The sequence below is a fragment of the Rosa rugosa genome, chromosome 1 (assembly GCF_958449725.1).
Source record: "Rosa rugosa chromosome 1, drRosRugo1.1, whole genome shotgun sequence".
Classification (NCBI taxonomy): domain Eukaryota; kingdom Viridiplantae; phylum Streptophyta; class Magnoliopsida; order Rosales; family Rosaceae; genus Rosa; species Rosa rugosa.
In genome coordinates this window covers 49,043,957-49,058,447 of record NC_084820.1, presented here as the reverse complement: position 1 = coordinate 49,058,447, position 14,491 = coordinate 49,043,957, and the positions used below count along the sequence as shown (strand labels likewise).

General features: G+C 35.8%; 1 long non-coding RNA gene across 1 annotated transcript; it reads left to right on the top strand.

The window, feature by feature from the left end:
• The first annotated feature begins 3,556 nt into the window (after positions 1 to 3,556).
• On the top strand, positions 3,557 to 9,271 carry LOC133725241 (uncharacterized). The gene is made up of 4 exons (XR_009854322.1): positions 3,557 to 4,118; positions 4,541 to 4,655; positions 8,278 to 8,331; positions 8,907 to 9,271. It is a non-coding gene; the product is annotated as an uncharacterized LOC133725241 (long non-coding RNA).
• The last annotated feature ends 5,220 nt before the right edge of the window (positions 9,272 to 14,491 follow it).

Here is a 14,491-nt window from a genome sequence, read left to right as displayed (position 1 = left end):
CATTGGGTGTTTTTTTTATTTTTTCATCATTTTTTTCAAGTGAGTTTTGTTTTAGTTTTGGCGCGCTGCAATTTCTTTACTTTTCCTATTGGTTTGGTACTGAGTGCATTTCACTAGTTAATCTGTTACCGGCCTTTGTTGACGTTACAATTTTCCTTGAATTAAGGTGTAGTATTTGTCAAATTCAGTCATGATTCTTCAAGCTAGTTTACTCAGTTCTTATCTATGCAGATTGTTTCTGTGTTTCTATTATTCTTTTAAAAGATTGCAAAGGGAGTGGAATAGAAACAATTCTCTTTTAATAGATCGACTTTCATGCTAGTTCTTGCTTCAGCCCTGCACTAAATCCTAGGTGGTCACTCAATGTTAGCAAATCTGAAGTTCTAAGATCTGATTGCGTTTTTCCAAGTGAGTTCGGCTTCAATTTGGGCATTTTGAAGTCCTAAGCATTTCACTAGGTAACTTTTCTGTATTATTAATTGATTGCTGCTATGTAAAGCTGGAAGAAGAAAGTAAAAATGCAGAGAAAATATAAAGATGCTAGGATATTTTTCTTGTGTTGATGAGAAAAGCTACAACACACTAATCACTTATATGATAAAGCAAGCTCTGATGAAATCATTACCGGCCTTAACTAACTACCTAAAGCCTTCACGTAGTACTTGCGATGTGTATTGACTCTAACAATCTTGAGCTGCTCGGGAGTGGTGATGATTCATGAACTGCGGTCCATCAGTAGACAATGTGCGTTGTTGCAACTTGCTTGTATTTAACACTATGGGATTAAGCATTGGTTGCAACATAGGTGCCTGAATGCTGATCAGTACCTAGTTCCTCTGTAAGGATTTCTGCAAATTGATCCATAGACGGCGCCAATTGATTGGAGAGCAAGTTCTCCTATGGCAACTTTAAGTAAACATCCACTTCTCATGTTTTTAGGGATAGGGTTTGAGGCAAGAGACAGGGTTGATATGTCATCGCAGTTAGAACTGGTGCAGAACGACGAGAGATTAATTCCTTGATAAAGGAGCAGATCCAAAAGTAGTGCCTTGATAAAATGGTCCCTGCACATATCTCAGTGTTCTTTTAATAGCAGCGAAGTGATTTTACATGACATTTTGCATAAATTGACATACTGTTTTTAGACTCTAGGTTATATCAGCCCTTGTAAAGGTAAGAAGCAACAATGCTCCTACATTAACCAAGGCAAGAAGTGGTACTGGGCTTGTTATCTATCATGCTGCTTTGTTGATGATGATATGTCCTGTGCATATTCAGGTGGAAAAACTTTAACTTCCATCTGTGAGATATTGAATGTTGCAGGCCGAGAAAGTAATGTAACAGCCCAAATCCTTCATTTCAAACTTGTTTTGAACCGCAACATCGTTACTTTCTGCGCTGATCATATCATCTACATGAGAGCACTGAATTCAAGTATGAGGTAACCTCTCATTCCAAGTCCCCTTGGTTCCTGCTCGAGACCACAGAGAAATTTAACTAAATTGCAGACACAATTTGGATGCACAGGGTCCTAAATGCCTCCAGGTTGAGCCATAAAAAACATACTTCTTTAAGCACTTAATGAAGAAAAGCACTCTTCACACCCATTTGATGGAGCTCTGAACCAAACTAAGCTGCAAGAGCAAGAAATCCTTCCCATGATTGCTACTGGTGATCATGGGATGATCATTAATGGTAAACGATGTCACAATGGAGAAGTGCATCGAAATATTGATCAGCTGACAGTGCAGAGGGATATTAAAGATGTGTTTCATTGTTGAGCTAGAAGAACTCTTACTGATGTTACTCAAATCACCATGCAACATCAGAAACTGATAGGTGCCCGACTTCCACTGCTGGAAGATGAAGTTGGTGTTGAGTACACAAGGTGAGGCTGTGCAACCGAGTGATACAGGAACACATGGTGCAGCTGAAGGTTGGGGCAGTGAGATGGAGTGGATGAAGTTGATTTGTGTGATTTGAAAGGAAATTGGTATTCATCAAAGATAACATACCTGGAGATAATGCACTTGCCTGAAATAGGATTATATCAGATACAGCTCTCATATCCTAGAGAAAACCTTATAATAATGCACGTTACAGTCTTGGTGAGTGGTGTGAAGCTTATTAAAGTTGTATGGTTTCAATAAAGGAAAGAAAGAAAATCCAAAAACTCTAACGTGATTCAAAGAAGGAATGTTATAAAACACAAGTTAGGTGATTTCATGGACAAGTTTTGGGAAAGGCATTCTATTTATCACGTACACTGATGGAGAAAATGGTAACCTAGTAAATTTTCCTGAGAGACAAGACTCAGACATTGATTTTCAGGAATCAGAATGAACAGATAATTGGACTTAGATGACATGCTTGCGATAATAGTACTGGAGGGGTGACCGAGTCCTCTGTGCCAAAGTGAGTGAGAAACTCAGCGACAAAGTACATTGCTGTTATTATGCTATGAGGTTGACCATTATTAACAATGAGACCTGAATCAGGAGCATAACCAGTATTTACAGCATGGTATATAGGTTAACAATTCTTAACAAAAAAATAAAATAAAAAATACAGGATTTGCCACATTGTAGGTGTGTAGACACTGGGGTAAATGTACAGCTCACGTTAGCAGGTTATCCATTATTGGTGACAACAGGAATAGAGCCATAGAGGAGTAAGCAGGAATTAAGCCAGAAGTGCTAACAGTAGAACTACAAGAATAGCTAATGTGAGTAGCAGCAGTAGTATGTAGGAGTGGATGCATATGCATTATAACTAGGAGTAACACTACTAACAAGTTGCAGAAGAGGGTAAAAATGCAAAGAAAAGATTTCTTCTATTGTACAACACCCTAATGAATTATGTGATATGCTACATGTAAGCTCTAACTAAGCATACTAACTGCATAAAGCCTTCAATTCATCGCTGCCACATGTGTGACTAACAATCTTGAGCTGCTGGTTATGATTCACTGTATTGTGGTTCATCACTGGACATTGTAGCCTTGTCACAACATGTATTTAACATTATAGGAGGCCTAACATATATATACATACACTTTAGTCATCAAATCTTGCAATTCCTTGAATCAAGTTGCAGTTTTTCTGTGTCTGCTATGAATTGTTCCTTCTGTAGATTGTTTCTTTTTTATTCTTCTTTCAGAAAAATTCTCCTAAAGACCTAAATAAAATTGTAGGATATCAGTCAACCCTAGCAAATGTGCATTCCACCTTCAAAAGAGGAGAAGATATATATATATATATATATATATATATATATATATATATATATATATATTCTATGGTCCCATTAGCTTCATGTTGGAGACTGGAAAAGTATAGCATAGATCAGATTACTGAGGCGTAAAAGTTTGAGTTGTAGAGACTCATAGCTGATTCATTTCGCTGTTTGTTAAAATTTTGTGAAAGTTAAGGCCAGTATTTCAAACTGAAATCCGACAGTCCATGACAACGATCGGCAATATCTGAATATCAAATCCTGAAATGTTGTTATTACAGTTCACTTAAAATTTGTATTTATAATTTGCTGCAGCTCACTTAAATTATATATGCAGTCTCAGATAAGAGTTTTTGCACCTAATACCTCCTGTTTGAGTTAACATGCATGATTATTTGGTCGTTCATCAATTAGTAGGAAGTGACAAATGAAACTGGAGACTCTTTTGCATTGATTGATGTATGACATAGAATGATTCTGAGACTCGTCAAATCTATTGTTAAGTACATACTCCAGAAAACCTCCTTTTTATTTATTCTTTCTTTCAATTCTTATTAAATATATAGTCAATTTTGCATGGCACTACTTGGTAAGCTTTTCACCTGAAGGCCAAGACCACTATTCCATCCACCCTTCAATTCTCAACTGCCTCTCAAGGTTGGGTAGGAAGTTATTAACCTTTTTATGTATGATCTTATGAGCTAATGTTAATTGTGCTAACATTGAGTTGCAAGCTGTGGCATCCTTCTTTGACTCAATTCCCAATGAGACTGCATCCCAAGGAGAATGGTCTTTTGGCGTGTTGTCAGTCCCTACAAGTCTGCAGCCATACAGATTGCGTGTCGTAGTAACTGCTTGGTGGTTGGAATTTATAACTAAAAATCGTACGTATTATTAGCCTTAGGGAGATGTACATTACTATATTGGAAGATGTTCATTGATGTTCTGAGTAAGTTCTGGTGTAGTGAATGATAGATAGTCTTGAAAGTCTGCAAAGAATTGTTGGACCCTATAATATGAATGATCAATGGTGAAAGGTAGATCATTTAGCAGTATTCCTTTGATCTTACTAGAATATTCCAGGGTGGCTCAATCATGTTCAAAAACAAGTGGTGACTGTTTAATGAAATTGGACTTCTTGTCTGAAAAGTGCTAAAAACATCTAATATGGTTGCTTGGTATTTAGCATTCTTGTATCTTTCATGTATAATGTTTATGATTCTTCTCTTCTTCCACTGACATGCTATTATTGACCTGGGTAAAGAGTTTTCATCAGGAGAAACAATTGCTCTATTTTGAATTGCAGAAAATCAGATGTTTGCATTTTGAACAAGAAACCACAGTTGAAAGAATAGTACTCTGGAACAGATGAGCTGGAATTCAAACCCTATACATGACTGAGTCATTTTGCTGTATTATGAGTATGATGCTATATTCTCTCATTGCAAATCAGCTTTTATCTTTTTCTGAGAAAGTTAAATATTCTTCTTTGATGACCATATCATATTAGTCTCTCTTTTGTTTGTACGTCTTTGGCCCTTTCTCTTCGCACTTTTTGTAGACTGCATCATTTTAGGTACTCCCCACCTCAAATTTATCAACATTTTTGGGTTACTACTTTATCGTGAAAAGAGAAAAAGAAGAAATTCATTTATGGTGTTCCACCAATACCTGTTTCACTAGAAAACTGAAATTTCTTCAAATCAGAGGTAAAGGAAAGCAAGCTGATAGCTAGATAGATCTTTCTTGTGGGTCAGTTAGGTTTCTCTTTTTAGTTGTTTTCCTCAACTGATGTTAAAAAGGGGTATGTGAATATAGAAGCAAAGAGAGAAATAGAATAGGATCACCTCAAACCAAATTAATACTATTTTTCATTTGTTTTATAATAATCATGTGGTTGCTGCAAAATATCTACCTTTCCAAACTACCAATGCAGAAAGGAACAGTAGTGAAACTGAAAAAAATAACATTATGGTTTGATGATTTTGAATTGCAGATGAATTTAATCATAACCCATATGGCACCAAAATTTTAATTATAGATAGTGATGGATCATAATGGTGCTACTGACTTTTTCTTCTATTTTGTTTCATTTTATTTTATTTTTCTTATAGATTGTCAGGAACTTCAGTTATCATCAAGATTCTCTTATGCCCAACCTAAGGTCAAGGGTAGTTGATGGAACATAGTATGAAAAATCACTAGCTCAAATTATGAATTTTCATTGTGCTAATCTTTAATAACTGCATGTTAGCAACAGTCTGAAGCAAACAAGACTAATTCACTAAAAAAAAAAAATCAATAAGATAACATAGATATGTAATGAAAGATTAACAATGGGATTGTATGAGGGTTTACAATCCTTCCTGATCTGAAGCCATTGATTACTAAACAAGATCTTCTGCACTGCCCTCGGCGATGTACTCTATATGGAGTGAGGTGAGATTCTGAATTACTAGTGTTGGACAGTGGAGGACCTGTGTTCATAACTTCATATAGAGGTTGAATACTGAGTTCGCTCCCATAAGTCATCTAGTAATCCAGTAATAGATCCTACACTTTACCGTAATCAGAAACAATAAAGATAAAGTCCACAGGAATAGAGTTCCATAACAACTCGAGTTACTTGTTCTGTAAGCCATTAACAGTTGTTGTACTATGTGTAAACTTATGATCAAGTCCACTGTTAGTTTGAAATAATGAATTTGGAACGAAATGGGTAGAGACTAGCGTCTTTCTTTTTTTTATTTTCTTTTTTTGGATAAAAATTAAATATTTGTAGTGGAATAAGCTGAAAGCAATAGTACTAGCAGTAAAACTGTTACATAACAAAGAACTTTTAAATTATAGGTACTGATCCTGTGATTCATCCCCCTATATTCTCCCCCAGATAGCAACAGATTTATAACATTACTAACTGTGTGTGTCAGTATATTTAATAGTAGGATGATGATGGTTCCTTGAAGTTTCTGACAAGTGCTAAAGCTTTCTTGATCTTATGATTTTGTATCTTTCTGCATTGCATGAGCTCTTTAATTATCAGATGTTTCTGCCTTGGTTGAGGATGCCCAAGTTTCATTTAAATAAAGTTTCAATTGAATATTTGCTGTTGTAGTCTGTACTAGCTATGAGTTCTTGCTTCTGCAGAGTGCTTTTGTTCTTGTTTTGGACAATTATGCAGAATAAAATTATAGAAGATCACAGCATATTTAAATTCCGATTTCAATTTAGGAAAATGTCTATGCTTTTAGGTTTATGTTGGGGAGTCTGAAAAGATGACATGCATCAGGTCAGTAGGGCATAAGTTAGCTGTAAACTAGCAGTTGTTTATCAAATTTTGGCGAAAGGCCAATATTTCAGACCAGTAACCAGCCATCCAATATAGATGGTTACCATTATCTGAAGATCAAATTCTGTAATTTTCCCAGTAGAGTTGTCTAGCTAGGTAGTCTGTTGGTGTAGCTAATCTACCATTTGGCCTGCTTGAAACCATTGAATTTCTGGAATGACTAATCTCTTTGTGTTGTTGTAATTCAGTTTCAACATATTCTAGAGTGTAATATATATCATAAACTAGTAACAACTTTTCTTTAATGAATTAGAGAATGGGATATGCTGAAAGAAAGACATGCTTTCTGAGAAATTAAAGTTGTATGGTAAAACTGAATGATAATACTTCGTAATCATTTTCTGCTATTGGATTTCTCTGTAAAATTTCAAATTGTTCTTGTTTAGTTACTGGTTTTATATTCTACTGACGAAGCTAGTGACAGTCAGCTGTAATTTTCTGTGGCCTATGTGATTTCTGGTAAAAGCTTTTGGTCACCTAATCCTTCTGTTTGTGCACACATGATGATTTATTTGTTCATCAATTACTAAGAAGGGAGACCTTAGGTGGAAATCAAGTCTTATTTTCAGTTGGCATGCCCTCGATGTTATACTATGACGTCCCTAGTAATGACTACCATAGGATTCTTCAGAGACTCATCAAGATCTATTTTTAAGTGCATACTCCAGAAAATCGCCTTAGCATTTATTTCATTTCTATCTAATAATCCGTTAAATTTTGCATGGTGGCATCTTTTCACCTGAAGGCCAAAGGCCACTATCCCATCCACTCTTCAATACCTAACTGCCTCTCAAGGTTGGATGGGAAGTCATAATTAACCTTTTCTACATATGATCTTAGAAGCTAATGTTAATTTTGCTAAATTACATCGAGTCCTCTTGCATCCTTATATGACTCAATTCTCGATGAGACCACGCTCATCAAAATGTGGATGGTCTTTTGACTTGTCATAGGGCCTACGAGTCTGCTGCCATGAGGATTGCGTGTCGTACTAGTTTGCTTGAAGATTTCAATTTTATACTTCAAATATCATTTTGTTAGTCTCAGGGAGATGTACATTACTATTTTGGATGATGCTCATTGATGTTTTGATGAAATTCTCGTCTGTTGAACAATAATCTTGAAAACCTAAGAATTATTGAACCTTAAACTACCATTTGATGGCGAGAGGTACCTGATATAGCTGTCTTTGTTAGATATATATATATATATTACTTTAGTACTAACATTTTTGAGGTTGGCGTAATCAGGTTCATCAGAATTGGTGACTTGTTGAACTAATGAATTTGAACTCGTTGTTATAGTTGGAAAGTGCTAAAACATCTTAATGGCTGCTTTACATTTATCGTGTCTGCTATCTTGATATCTTATATTATCCTAAATGTATGAACTAAAGGTTCTGAGTTTCTTCTGGTGACCTGGAATTGAATGATTGAAGTACTATGTTTTATTTTTGATCGATTTCCCCTAATTTGAATAAACTAGTCAAAGATATTTGAACAGGAAAGAGACTTGATCTTCATTACAATTTGGAACAAGTAAAGTAGGACTGAATCATATTACTGCATAATCTGAATGTGATGGTGTAATCTCTTACTTCCAAAGCCAACCCTCATTAGCACATCTTTACAATTCGTTAACTTTCTTCTTTGACAGCCTTAATTTTCTCTTTATTCTCTCTTTTGTTTGTATAGCTTTGCCCGGCCCCCTTTTCTCTCAAGTCCTTTTTGTAGACTACATCATTTCAGGTATTCCCTACCTCAAATTTATCAAAATTTCTTCGGGTTAATCTGACTTACTTTATCCTGAAATTGAACAAAAGAAGGAAATCCATCTATGTGTGACATAAATACTTGTTTCGCAAGAAAACTAGAATTGCTTTAAATCAAAGGTAAAGCAAAGCTAAGAAAGGTAGACAGAAAGAGGGAGATAGCTCTTTCTTGTGGGGTGGGTCTTTTTGGTTTCTCTTTTTAGTTGCTTTCCTCAATGGATGTTAAAAAGGGATATATGCAATATAGGACGATAGGTAGAAACCAAAAAACGAACCTCAAACAACTTAATTAATACTGTTTTCTTTATTTGGTTTATGAAAATCATGTGAACTATCTACCATTCCAAACTACCAATATTGCAGAAAGGAAATTAATGTGGTGAAACTGAAAGAATGACATTACAAAATTGGTGATTTGAATTGCAGATAAACTTAATCATAACCCATATGGCACCAAAACTTTAATTATAGATGGTGATGGCTCATAATGGTGCTTCTGACCCTTTCTTTCTTAGTTTTTATTTTCTTATTTGATTCTTTATAAATTGTCAGGAGCTAAAATTTTCATCAAGATTCTGTTGTGCTCAACCTAAGGTCAAAGGGTAGTTGATGGAAGAATGGATGAAGTGGAAATGAAAAAGATACAAGCTGCTATGAAGTGAAAATGAAAAGTTACAAGCTGCTTTACCATGAAATGTGATTGGCTCCAAATCCTCCAATGGTGTTGTTCCGTCGAGCTACTTAAACAGTTAAACCTGCTTGCCACCAAATTTTTTTAAATAATGACCTTGGTCTGAAGTTGAGCACAGATAATTGCTTAGCTTAACCAAAATTATGGAAGTAGGTTTTTGTTATCTTTCGAAGCGGTAAAAACTATTCTCTGGAACCTTATGTAAAACTGAAATACTAGGGTCCAGTTCAAGGAACACATAAATTTACACATATTTTTACACTATTTATTAGCCTTTAGATGAAACTACATCCAACGGCTCTTATATCTTTAGTAAATGATGTGGCAAGTGTGTAGGAATAAAATACATTCCTTTATTAAACATACAAAAATGGAAAAAGGGATACTACATTGAGAAAAAATAAAGCAGATGACTCAATGAAACAACCAAGCGCCACCATCGTTTGTAACTGAATCAATCGCGCCACCATGTTCTTGGCAAACAATGACAAATCAGTTTTTCCGCGACTCTCTTTCTTTTGTTTTTCTTTCTCTCTCTTTGTACATAATATGCTCTCACTAATATCTAGCCAAGGATTAGCCGGTCGCCATAAATGGATGAACCAGACCTAGCTTGTATTTTTATGCAATTTCTTTCTAGCATCATAATTGATAATTGATGTGGTAATGAGAAATTCTTAATGTGAGGATTTGTGGATTGAAATTTTGACTAGATTATCATTGAAAATTAGAAAGGTACATGAGTTTTCAATTCATGACATCGAGAAAACCTACTGCCATTCCGTAATTTCATATGTGTGCAATCTAAGATTGATCCATCGATATGTGCCCCTGTACATGGTATTCGATCGCATCTTCCAATACTGCTTGACAGGTTCTTAATAAGCTATCTCACTTCAATAATTCTCTTCACTTTGATCTACTTGGGATATCTGGTTCATTCATGAATATATTTGGATCGTGCAGGGAGATAATTATCTATGGTCTCCTTTGGGGGTTTACTAATGGCGCACCACCATATATAGACAAATAGCAAACATCTTATCTGCTTTGCATGAATTATGAGAGAGAGGAGGGGGAGGGGGCTCTGTTTGTCGCTGTCGAGGAACACATATGGTGGTATGGCTGGCTCAATTGTGGTGGCGGGTAGGTTGTTGTTTCCTTTTTTGTTGAATTTATTTTCAAAATTCTTATATTTAATAAAGATGATATGGTTTATTTTATATAAATTGCTACATCATTTAGTGAAGCAATATGAACCATTGGATATAGTCAAATCTAATGTCTAATAAAGAGTGTAAAAATATGTGTAAAACTTTGTGTCCCTTGATCCTGACCCTTACTTCTAATGCTGTTTGATAATAGAGTATTATTCCAACCTAATTGGATTGCAAAATTATTCCTAGACTTTGTGAACTTAACCGGGTAACACATACCCCGGCCCTTATATTCTTGCTTGCTTACTTGGATGTTGTGATGGTTAATGATTTGTGTTTAGAATGACATGCTTCCTAATACTTGAACACCAGTTCATATAAAAGTAGAAAATGTTGGTCCCTTGAGGAGGAAGGTCTTCGATCAGATTGCCTAACTCGCTTGTTAGATCGGCCAATAGAAAGTCGTCAAGTGGAAATTTAGAAAAGCAGTGATAATTTGATAATTTTGTGTTGAAAATAAAAAGTATTTGCACTATTGATTTTGTTTATCCGTATAATTATCCTAATTTTATTGACTGGCTAGATAAGTTTGTTAATTAGATAGTCTGATAATAAGAAGCTTGAGGATACCTCTTGTTGCTTTCAAAACCCTTGGAGTTTTCCCTCGCAAGGTATATATACTTTGCTTTTGTTTCTATTAAAAGTTGTAGGCCAGTTTGGGCATAGCCTTTTTTCTTTTAAAGCAAAGATATCATTTTCATTGTTCCTCCTCTTCATTTTGTAAGAATTATTGACACCGAAAGCAAACATATAAGCCAAAAAAAATCTACTTACTACCACAAACCAACAAAAATAATTTGCAAGAATGCATTAATCAACATTCTCCTATTTTTCTTTATATGTAAACATATCACTTTCATAATACAAACAAATCATAATTTTATACGTCATATTTCATTAATAATACAAACATTTCATAAATTTGTTCTATCCAATCCGAAATAAAGACGTTGAAATTGGAGTCCTGTGCTCAAATTCGATGAAATTTTGCTTTCCTTCCATCATTTTCAAATTTTAATTCAATTAATACTTGACATTTACGTGTGCAATTTTACGTTTAAGGAGAAAATAATTTGCCCTGCCTCCTCCTCCTCCTCCTCCTCCTCATGTGATGTTACTGTTGTCTATTTCCCAGGAAGTCCAACTCCAACATATTAAGATTAAAACGCATTTGAGTCAAATACTGGATTGGGGTGGTTTTTCAATTTTCTTAAATAACTCGAAAAGCTTGGAGGCAAATTCATTAATTGCATTCACTCCTTTGGATCCTTTAAATGATATAAAGACACAGGCAGATAAAACTAATGTTAAACAATGATACCAGAAACCTCACACTCACAGGTCACAGAGTCGCGTACTGGTTGTTCGTCATGACTGAACGTTTTGACCTTTAACAATTGGTTAGCTTCAACTTCTTGTCTTCTTTCTTCCACGGCTTGGCTTCTAGCCAAGCCCCATTCATTTTTAATGTTTTTCTCTTCTTTTTTTTTTTCAAAAATGAGGTGATATTGTCAATAATAAATAATTTTACTTACTCTCCATTACCCTTGAGCTTGACAAGGTTAAGCTGGAATTTGGTGAGCATTGTTGTGAGGGTCGGAGTGTGTTTGTATCTAGTGTTGTGGGGGTAGCCGGGTGTACGTTGTGATTGCTGCTAGATAGGCACTTGGTGGTGTGAGACATTAATGTAATTATGATTCTATAATTTAAACTTTATAGTCAAAATTAATTGGCAACAGTTGGAAAGACCCAAATTTTTATAAACATATTTACAAGGCCTCCATTATTTAATATGAGATTTACATTCTCAATAATTCCTACACCCCGACTTGGACTAGCTAGGCTATTGTCTTACTAAACAAGAATGACATCAAATTGATGATTACTTTTTTATCTTGACATGTAGTTATTTGTAGAAAGATAAGAACTTAACTATAGGGTTGTGTTGGCAGTACGTCACTATATCACTGGTACATATGGTTAAGAAACGTAATTATAGGTAGATTAGGAAATAATGTAGATAACCATTAACCAAGCTAGTTGATGTTGAATCCAAATCAAGTTGCTTAAGAGAATATTATGACCATTAGGTCATAATTACAATAAAGAAGAGCAACTATCTATATAATATTGATACTTATCTTGCAGTTAAGAGTCCCTGCTGAGTTAGCTTCCAATGAAATGGCCGGTATTCATATAATGAGATGTGAATCTGATTCATTCGAGTTAATCCACTTAACATAAAGATTGCTTGGCTTCTTTAACACCCAAAAGTAAAGTTATTGCTGATGAGTTTGTTTGGAATCTATAATTTGTAATATAAAAGATTGGATCACCATTGAAAACAAGGTTCAACCACAACTTTCTTTCAAAGATTCCATTTTGGAATTATTATGCTAAGAATGACACATGAGATTTGTTCGAGGAAAGTGATTTGAGTATTGATACATAATTATAGACTAAAAATGTTTCCCAAAGCCAAAGCCATGATATTTAAACATATATTACCTAATTCTTTCATATTGTATTTTGACCTAGTAATGATTGCAAGAGCTATTAGTATTTTGACCTTTTTTTTTTAGAATTAATGTGAAAATGCCTTTCAACATCCATTCTTATTAAAAAGATAAAAAGAAATGTTAGAAGACATTTTTAGATTTTTTATCTTTTCTAGAAATGGAGATGACACATAATACAACTTATGTTTAAGGAAAAAGAGATTTGAGAGAAATTGTAGAGAGAATTGTAGGGAGAATGTAAATCATATTATTGAGAATAGGAGCCCTATATATAGGGATTACAAAGTACTAGTTCTAATGTTACAAGGAATACCAATCCGTGTAGGATTGGGAAATCTAGAACCTTCTCTCCTATTGCTACTCCTAGTTTGATAAGGCACACTAAGTCGATTTTCCTTCAACACTCCCCCTTGTGCCGCTCAAACTTGGTGGTGACGCTTCATCCGTTGCCTCGTTAAAAACCTTGCCAGGTAACAAAAACCCTGTGGGATAAAAATAACCCTGGTCGAAGGACAAAAAGAGCACAACACGTCCTTCACTCTTCGAGATCGAACATGTAGACATCATAACTCCCCCTGATGTCGATATCTCCCCCTGATTGCTACAATCGTGGGAGTTCGGATAACTTTCTCAATCCGATGCTCTTCACATGTTTCTCGAAGGTGGATTTAGGTAACGACTTAGTGAATAAGTCTGCTACATTATCCTCTGATCGGATTTGATTCACTTCAATCTTTAGAAGTGATTGTTGTTGCTGATTATAAAAGAACTTAGGCGATATATGCTTGGTGTTGTTGCCCTTGATGAAACCTAACTTCATTTGCTCAATACAAGCTGCATTATCCTCATAAATGCATGTAGGTTCATCTGTGGTAGACTTCAAACCACAACTTCCTTGAATGTGTCGAATCACTGATCTTAGCCATATACATTCACGAACGGCTTCATGTAGAGTAATAATCTCTGCATGATTCGAGGAAGTAGCGACAAGGGTCTGCTTTGTAGACCTCCAAGATATCGCAGTGCTTCCCATGGTAAAGACATAACCCGTTTGGGAGCGACCTTTGTGAGGGTCAGAGAGGTACCCTGCATCAGCAAAACCCATCAAGACATCATTGTCGTTTTGATGGAGGGGGATAGGGTGAGGCCGGCCACCCTTGATGGTGGTGGCGGCGTTGGTGGCAACATGGCCGGCCACTATGTTATGGTGGACGGCGGCTCCATGCCTAATGGGGTCCGATCCCATTCTTCCGTCATTCCTTTTCTCTCTGTAGGGATAGAATAGGCCCATATCAATCGTACCTCTTAGGTATCGAAAGATGGTCTTTACACCAATCCAATGGTGGCGTGTTGGCGCAGAGCTATGTCGAGCTAACAAGTTCACTGCGAATGAGATATCCGGTCTTGTGCATTGAGCTAAGTACAATAATGCGCCTATTGCACTCAAATAGGGCACTTCGGCCTCTAATGGTTCTTCGTCCTCATCCCTTGGACGAAACGGATCTTTTCCGGGCTCAAGACTACGGCCGATCATGGGAGTACTCGCAGGCTTCGCTTTATCTTCATTAAAGCGCCTTAGGACCTTCTGAGTATATGCAGACTGATGGATCAAAATCCCATCACTACGGTGCTCGAGTTCTAAACCGAGACAAAACCGTGTTTTCCCAAGATCTTTCATCTCAAATTCGGATTTCAAGTATTTAGCAGTTT